We start from the raw sequence: 8,487 nt of genomic DNA, 5'->3' as shown, positions 1-8,487 counted from the left end.
GCGGCTCGCGCTGTGGGAGCTGCGCTCTGGCGCTCGGCACCCTCGTGAAGCTCCGACACACGGCATTCGGGAAACTGGAATCGCTGAAACTGGCTTCAGCAGCAGGAGGAGCGGGCCTTCTTCTAAGCAGCGTTCGTTTTAAGTATATAATGACCGAGAGCTCAGAAAGCCGCCTTAGCTCGTGAGCCGTCCCGCTTTTATGGGCAAATCGCTGTCTCTTCATTAAGCGGTACCTCTTGGTTGTAAAGTATTCCCCCGCGTGCGGCAGTGCATAAGTGGATCTGCATGCCTGCAGAATAAAGTTCAGCTCTTTCAAAAGCTTGCAGCCTGTGTTTAATAGCTGAAGAGAAAGGCTTAGTGCATATGTTATTTTAGCTGAGAATTAAAGCCGGTTTGTAGCAGTAAAAAGCTGCTAAATGGCTTCTAAAACTGCTCAGCTCATCTGTGCAGAAATACCGTTTATGCAGAATTCTTTCAATTGGTATTTAATAAAGCTGGAGCTGCTTGTGGAGATTGGTAAGAGTTCTGCATCATTCTAAAGGACAGCTTAGTCTGTATTAGTTTAGTTAGTTAGTTAGTTAGTGGCACTTCAGCCCCTCATTGTTAACCCGCAGGTGATATGATTAAAATCTAACCCCTGTAAACACAAAGACCCAGGGAGAACCCCCAATCATCTTACCAATGAAAATGGAGCACACCAAAGAGGCTGCTTCAAAGCATATCAGAGAAGACTGATTAGACCTTTTTGTTCCGTGGTGTGAAGCCTGCTGAGATGAGTCAACCACGAAGCCATCTCCCACGTGCCTTGCTAACTAACGGTGGCCATTGTCTATGTATGGGACTCATGGGATGCAGCAGGAACGGCACTTTTGGAACATGTAAGATCTTAGGCAGTATTTTGGATAAAGACCAAAGAGTGTGATAGGGAGGGACTTATGTAGATCAAAGAAGTAAAAGCATGTGAAAATGAAGGGGAAAGCAGATGAAAGGGGCTGGTCAGGTGTAGCTGAGCTCCATGTTGGATCACCACAGTCTACTCTGCATTCTCAGTAAAGCCTGTTTCTGTGTACGCTGGCAGTTCTGAGGGGTGTGTATGAGCACTGGCAAACCCCAGACTCCACTAGCCAGCAAGCAAGATAAGAGGCCTCAACATCTGTAATGGAGCAGGACCACAAATCTCTGGGCAGTGTGAAGTACTCTGATTTTCCCCTTATGAACTGCCACCTGGTTGGATTTCTGGCTTCGTACCTGGAAGCAAGATGCGATCCCAACTCTTCTGCAGACTGTGTGGCCTTGAGGAAGTCGTTCATGTCAGCCCATGCTTTGGCTCCCAACGAGGCCACCCACACCATGAAGATGCTGGAAGGATAAGTGAAAAATTCTAGGTTGCTCAGAATGTGGTTGGACTCTGAATGCCTAAAAGTAACGTGGGGTACCAGCAAACAAGGGAATATACTCTGAAAAAAAGATTCCTTTCTTGCTTCTATTAGCTTCACAGTAAATTACACCAGAGTAATGAAGAGCTGTGCTTGGCCTGTGGTCTTGGCAAGATCCACTATGAGAAAGCCACTCATTGTAGCTTTGTGCATGACGACTGAAGGCTAGAAAGGGAAATTTTCAGCAGAGCCAAGCTTGTCAGAGGAGGCTCATTTGTATCAGCACAATTGCTGCTAACCAAAGCTTCTGGTACTTCCTTCGCTGCTCTAAAAGATGTGGGATTTTTGCTGCTGGATTTGCAAGTCCAAGAGCGGCTTTACCTTCTGCCCTCCCCTGCAATATTATGAAATGTTGGGTCCTCCAATTTATAAACTTCCCAGTCTCTGAATAAATCAGGTTTTCTCTCAGCAAACCCTATGTTAATATTTAGGTCTCTGTTAACAGTAGTATAAGGATATCTGCCTTTGGCATCAAGTTTGTTCTCTGTTGCAAAGATGCAGTCTAAACTTGCTGGCTTCAGTCTGGAAATAGTGCTCTGACGGAATTATTTCCAGTCATTTACATGTGTCAGACCCAGTGACAGGATTGATAATGATGAAAATTTAGGAATGTGTTAATTAAGGATAAAAAAATGTAATAATACTTTGCAATATTTGGTATATGACTGACTACCACTTAAAAAGGGAGAGAGTTTGGCACTATGCTTAGCAACAGCTTTTTGATGGATTCAAAATAATAGTAATTCCATTTTTAATACACTGCAGCAAAATGATAAACATAGATGCAAATACTTTTGTAAAATTGTCATCATCATTAACATTTATCAAGTTAAACAGGCATACTAGAATATCAGCCTATATCCATCTATCCGTTAGGATTCATCTCCATTATGGCTTTGCAATGTTTTGATCCTTAGCTCTGCACCAAGCTTGAAGCTCTCCTGACTGTTGTGACCTTGCTCTCTTTAGAAAAGAGAGTTAGAGATCAGTTTTCAAAGGAGGAGTCATAATAGGCATTCAGATTCCTTCATATCGCTTCTATGCTTCTCTCACATATTAACATGTAAAAATGGTGTGCATTGCTACGGCACTCATCACGAAGGTCAGGAACAGCTTCCAGACACAATTCCACCGTCAACCTTCTCAGAAAAGCAGATAGGACTATGACAAAGGCCAAAAAGAGAGTGAGACAAGCTTCCCTGTCCCCTGAACGCCATGGGTTGCTGAGCCCCTAGCAGCGGGAGGCAAGCAGGCACACTGGTGCACTGTCCTTGAGCCGCCGAGGCCCCAGGAGCTCCACCAGCCCTGGTTCCCTGCTGCCAGCAGCTCGCTGCTCACAGCGCCCAAGGCACAAGCATGGCTGGCATGAGGACTGGTCTCTGCAGAGCTGGCCTATTCTGTATTCTGTGTGCAGAAAAGGTTTTAATGAGTATCCAGAGAAAGTGTGTTACGACAGACCCAATCTGGGATGTTCTGCTGGTACAAATTAAGCTAGCTTAAGTACTAAATCCTCTTCCTCTCCTGCCAGAACGTGGGCTCTTCATGGTAGAAGAAGCACAGAAACTATAGCACTGCTTGCTCTACAATAGCTGCTGGGCTTTCTGTTCCAGTGGAGAGAGAAGGCCCTGGAGCTCTGGCTCATTCATTTTCATTTTATTCTTCGCGTATCACCCATCTGCAAAGAGCCCCCTGCTGTGCAGCTCTCATTTGGCCTGCGCTGTGGTTGTAATGGCATTCTCTCTTTCTGACTCAGAAAGCAGAGATGGAAAAGACATGCTAGGTCAATTTGTGCATACTCTTGGCAGTGCAGGGTTGTTCTCTGTGTCTCCTGCCTAGTGCCCTCCTTCAGGCCCGTGTGGAGGGACTCTCCCTGTGCTCCAGCAGAGCACTCCAGGCTCTGACAGACTTTGTCCTCTGCCATCCCTCATTCATGACTGTGGGACTTGGGGTGAGCAAAGGCTCCTCTCCTCCTCTTTCTTCTGCCACAGGCATTTTGGTGCTTTGCTTCACAGTTTCAGCCTTATCCTTCTGTCCTTCCATAGCATTAATTGCATCTGTGCTAGTGCACAATGGCTCCACAGTTAACCCCACAGGCTGCACTTGCTTTGGGGCTCTCCCCTGTTGTCAAAGCCATGGCAGGGAGCACCATGGCAGCAGCAGCACATCCTGGGGCACTGCTTCATAGCAAGATGAGGGGCTTAGCTCAGGGCTCTGCCCACTCTGATGGCAACTGTCAAGTATTAGCAGATAACATCTATTTATTCCCTGATAATGCTGAAAATGCAGGATCCCCCCTGAGCTGTATCACTTAGGGAGGACACAGCTGTTTTCCCTTCTCTTCACTGTACTCCAATCAGGGTTCCACATCTGGTACATTTTCAGTGCAGTTCTCCCACCCTCACACCCACAATGCATGTGGCTGTCCTGGTGTGTCCAGACAATTCTGCATCTCTACATCACTTCCTCAAGCCAAGCAAACACCCAGTTTCAGCTACTTTGATACAAAGGACAAAGTTTGAAACCAGACATGGCAGTGAAAGGTAACGATGCCTAGTTTACATTTTAGTCCTTTACTGTAGACCACACAAGGCCACACTGCCAGATTCAACTGCAAAGTAAAAGCACTTTCAAGAAAGTGCATCACTGCCATTTGACATATTTATACATACACATATAAAGTGGGCAATTCCATAGTTACATGTTCTAGCTATAAGGCCCAGACAGAAGTCTTCTTGTCTGCGAACTCCTCGTTCTCACCCCTCAGCTCAGTTTTACCATCCTTGACCTTCCAACTTTCTGGAGGGACTGATTAGAAATCCATTGTGTTTGCATGCTTTTTTTTTTTAATTAAAAAAGTAATTTTCTTTCTTTGATGTGAATGTTATTCATTGCCTAATGCCAATATTTTCAGCTAATGATTTCAAAATAAGTCATCACAGATTGAACATAGGACAGCAAGATGATGATTATGTGGTTCCCATTCCTTCCGCTCACCTCCCGCACAGTTTAGCATATCAATACCTTTCTTTCATATAATGGGCAGTGTGTGAAATTTCCAGGCTGCTTGCAGAATCCAAAGTAGGCAGAGACAGGCAAACAGAAAGGATTATTTGGCAGTAAAGTAGATAATCAATAAATGAATGCCCAGATCAATACGCATCCTCTAGCAGGACCACAGCAGTTAAACTCCAATTGCCCTTAAAGAGGCTTTAACAAATAAATAACAAAAGGCAAATCAATATGTCCAGATGATAAAAATTTGGTATAATCTGCAGGAAAATGCCATAAAACTACATTATGTGTGTAGATCCCCAGCTAACGTAAAATGTTACACCAGCTATCTATGCCACCTGAGGGCCTGACAGTTTAACTCATGCCTCTGGTTCAACACCTGTTTTAAAAGCAGAGTGTCTCTTTTGCTCTAGGTCATGAAAGAAACACATCATGAAAGCTTCTTTTTATGTGTGTGTGTGTTGTGGGATTTATTTTTTTTAACATTTTCTCAAAATATTTGTGCTATCTCACACATATGCCTTTGTAGACAGCGCAGAGGAAATGCGGCAAGAAGCAGAGAAGTCATTAAAAATTCAAGGCTAGGAGGGAATGGAATAGCCAGGATGCTAAAACCTTCATGGGAAAAGAAGACCTAAGCTAAAACTGCATTTTCAGAATGTCAGATCTTAAATTCATTCTTTTGGAATTGAACCCTGAGATCCTTAATCAGACAAGCTTCCTTCGAGCTTGAAAGATGGTCTCTTTCACAAAAGGACTCCATGATTAGATAAGAGATGAAAAAGGAGCCCAACTTATGGCTTCTAAGCCCTCCTAAAATGCAAGGCAACGAGATGACGGGAGAAGGGCATCTATAGAGTGTTTGTAGTTTCTATCTGGAAACCTAGCTAGTATTCTAAAAATTGCGAATGCAGTCATTTTGTGTTCGCTATAAAAGAGGGGCTTTTTTTTTTTCTCTTTGCTCAGATGACTTCTGCTGCTGAGGCTGGCTGGCTGGCTGGAAGTGCTGCAGCAGTGTTAGTAGTAGTGGGGTACAAGTAGTTGGCATCCTGGGAAGTGCAAGAGGCTCAGTAGAAATTTATGACCTGCACAGGAACTTGTCCAGGTTTCTTCAATTTTCTGAAATGTGACAGAGTGCCTGGTTATTACAAGGACTTCTTAATGACATGTCATTTTGAGAGCATGGGAAAAGGGGGGAAACATTGATGCTTGTAGTGTGATGGTACTACCAGCGCTGATTTGAGGAAAGCACACCCCTCATTTCTTGCCACAACTCCTGAAGACTGAGGCTTGCTGACTGAAGCATGTTGAACATGTAAGACCGTAACACAAGCTTCTATGGCCAGAGGTGCAATGCAGGGGCCAGCAGCACTTCGTCCTGCGGTCCTACTGTCAACAGAGGAAGTGGAGTAACAGCTGAACAAATCTGTCCTGCCATACCTGTTGTCCCACCCACACTGCACACAGTATGGGTGCAGATATAGCACGGATTTAGATATGGGATATTCTTTGCATACTTTTTTAGTCTTTGTTGTTTGTGATCAATGTGGGATGAAGGAAGGGAATAAGACCCCATATCATAGCACGGACTCGTTCTTATTTTACACAAGAGAGCAATGGCATAATGAAGCACTCACTGTGATGGTTTCCTGGGTCTGCAGGGAGTGCTCAGCAAAAGCTTTCTGCTATGTCTGGATTGACATAACTGAGATTGTCGGTCCCATATGAATTGAACCAGGAAGTACTGCAGTACGTAGATGGGCCGGATAGGAAAGCAAATGTCACTGGCAGGTATGATCTTATTTCAGTATTAGGCTAACAATGTGACTAACAATGTGACTGATGCTGAGCCAGTAGGAAATGATTATGGCCTAGATTAGATTACATATACAATGTCAGAAGAGCCCTTCTCTATTCCTGCAGCCCTTGCCCTCGTGTATCCCTGCCCTTCCCCACCATGCTCTAGAGAGCAGCAGCCCTTTGCCTCCCTTTCATCATGCTCCTCTTAGTGCAGGCAGTTTAGAAAGCTATATAAGCAATTACAGGCTCCATAATAATGTTCCACCAGCCACCTTCCCTTGCCCTCTCCTGAAATCTCATTAAAGAAAAAAAAAAGGAAAACCTATCTGTATGGAAATCCAAAGTGACCTCTCCTACACATGCATTAGTATTTGTTTCACATGCCAGAAGCATAAAGGGCTTTTCAGATCCAGAGGCTGCTGGGTATATCAGCAGGGCAGACAATTCCACAAAGCAGCATCTCCAGTGGCTGCAGTCATGCCTAAAGCTCTCTGGCCAGCAGATCCTCCTGGCCTAGTGTCAGCTGGCCTCTCTCCCTCTGCAAAAACTTCTCTGTCAAACAAAAGGAGTAGGTGTGTGCTACAGAACAGGGCAGATTATGTTTATGAAATGTGCTGTCCTGTCTTACTAAGAGAGAAGCCACATTTGTCCATTTTCCAGAAGCAAAGCAGCTCACGAGGTTTTAGAGACCGTGATAAAGCTCACAGTGCACAAATGGATGGCAAGGCTTCATGTAAGAAACTGTCCAGCTGACATTAGGAGAGAGGGTACAGTTTTCATGCATGTAGGGAAAGGCCACAGCGTCACTACTAGAGGAGTTGATGCTCCAGTTTTACAGTAGGGTAGGAGCAGATACAGAAGACTCTTAGAGTACTGCTGCATAACAACAGGGGTTGTGCAGACAGTGAAGGCCTTGTATGTCCCCACACTTGGCAGCACATACTTAGATCCCTGAGGATCATTCTGCTTGAGTTGAGACAGATTTGAATCAGTCCTGATGGAACAAGTGTATCTTAGGCTTGACTCAGGTCTGAGCTAAGAAAAAAAGGAAGCTTCCACTGGCTTGGAACTTCATATAAAACCACTGCAAATTTGGATCTGAAAACAAAATGTCCCAAAGTCCAAAAGGTTCATTTTTTAGTAGCTGGTCCTAATGCCCATGAAATAGTTTCATTTCTGTTTGTATTACACTTACAGGCTTGCACTAAATGTTGCACGAACACCTAGCACGTGCTTTTCCTGCATTTACATGGCCACTGAGTTGATTGATTTGGGTTATTTGTTAACTGCTCAGTGTTTATTTATTCAGAGTACTGTTAGAAGCCTCTTAAGGGTGACTAGAGCACTGTATAAGAATTTCTTTGGACTGGACTATAAAAATTTTGTGATATAAACAGGGATTGCTCCTCTGAGCTTGTAGACATTAGAAGATGTGAGGCCCTAGCACAGCTGTTAGAAATTCTGGCAGCTGGACCTGCTGGGATGGCACAAAACCAGGAGTTTTCTTTATTAACCCTCACCTCATGTTTGAGCCAGTCAGTTCTTTCTAAATTTGACACTGTTAATGGCTAAACTGCAGCTGAGAGCTGCTAAATAGCAATGAGATGTGGTGAGGCAAGAGTAGATTGGACCCAAACCAGCTAAGAGGTATCATTTAAAATACAGCCTTTCCTACTCTGATTTGTGCACAAGATGGAAGCTCCAGCTTAGGAATGCGTTTAAGTATAAATTCCTATCCTGTACAATAAGTCGGAATTATAAACCACAGGAAAAGAAGAATAAACTTGGGAAAATCCTATGGCAAGCAGAGTTGAAGGCTCAAAAATAAGGAAAAAAGTTGTAGAAGTATTTTGTCTAGAGTGAAAGGGATCCTGGCAATATTATCAGTCCAGCATGATAAATCTATCTTCATTTCACTTGAATGCAAGAAGGCATCATTTTTTTCTATGTTGTATGAAGGCAGAAGGAGTTAATAAATTGATACCACTTCAGGTCTGTTAAAATCCTTTAAAGCACGTGGCAGGAAGCGAGACAAGAACACAAACAAGCAGCTATTAAATCAGACAATTCTGAATCACTAGCTCAGGCCAACTTCTGTCTGGCATGTTATTGTAGACGTCGCTGTCTTTTCCCAAATAAAAGATAAAAGAGTTAAACCAATGCTCAGGGTGTGTCCTTCTGATCTGAAGCGGGAGCCAGAGTTTCAATGTCATCCACACAAGAGATGCATGGCTTGTGT

At 43.9% G+C, this 8,487-nt stretch overlaps 1 protein-coding gene across 9 annotated transcripts in view; it reads right to left on the bottom strand.

Annotated features, from left to right (window-relative positions):
• LDLRAD3 (low density lipoprotein receptor class A domain containing 3) overlaps positions 1-8,487 on the bottom strand; it is a 157,748-nt gene that overhangs the window by 106,445 nt on the left and 42,816 nt on the right. For 2 of the 9 annotated variants that reach the window (XM_031553513.1, XM_031553515.1), the window contains exon 9: positions 1,249-1,359. The exons of the other annotated variants lie outside the window; for them this stretch is intronic. The gene's annotated coding sequence lies outside the window, so the exon portion shown is untranslated. The remainder of the gene's footprint in view (positions 1-1,248; positions 1,360-8,487) is intronic. 9 annotated transcript variants of the gene reach the window in all.

The sequence above is a fragment of the Meleagris gallopavo genome, chromosome 5, assembly GCF_000146605.3.
Source record: "Meleagris gallopavo isolate NT-WF06-2002-E0010 breed Aviagen turkey brand Nicholas breeding stock chromosome 5, Turkey_5.1, whole genome shotgun sequence".
Taxonomy (NCBI): domain Eukaryota; kingdom Metazoa; phylum Chordata; class Aves; order Galliformes; family Phasianidae; genus Meleagris; species Meleagris gallopavo.
This window is presented reverse-complemented; position numbering and strand designations above follow the sequence as displayed.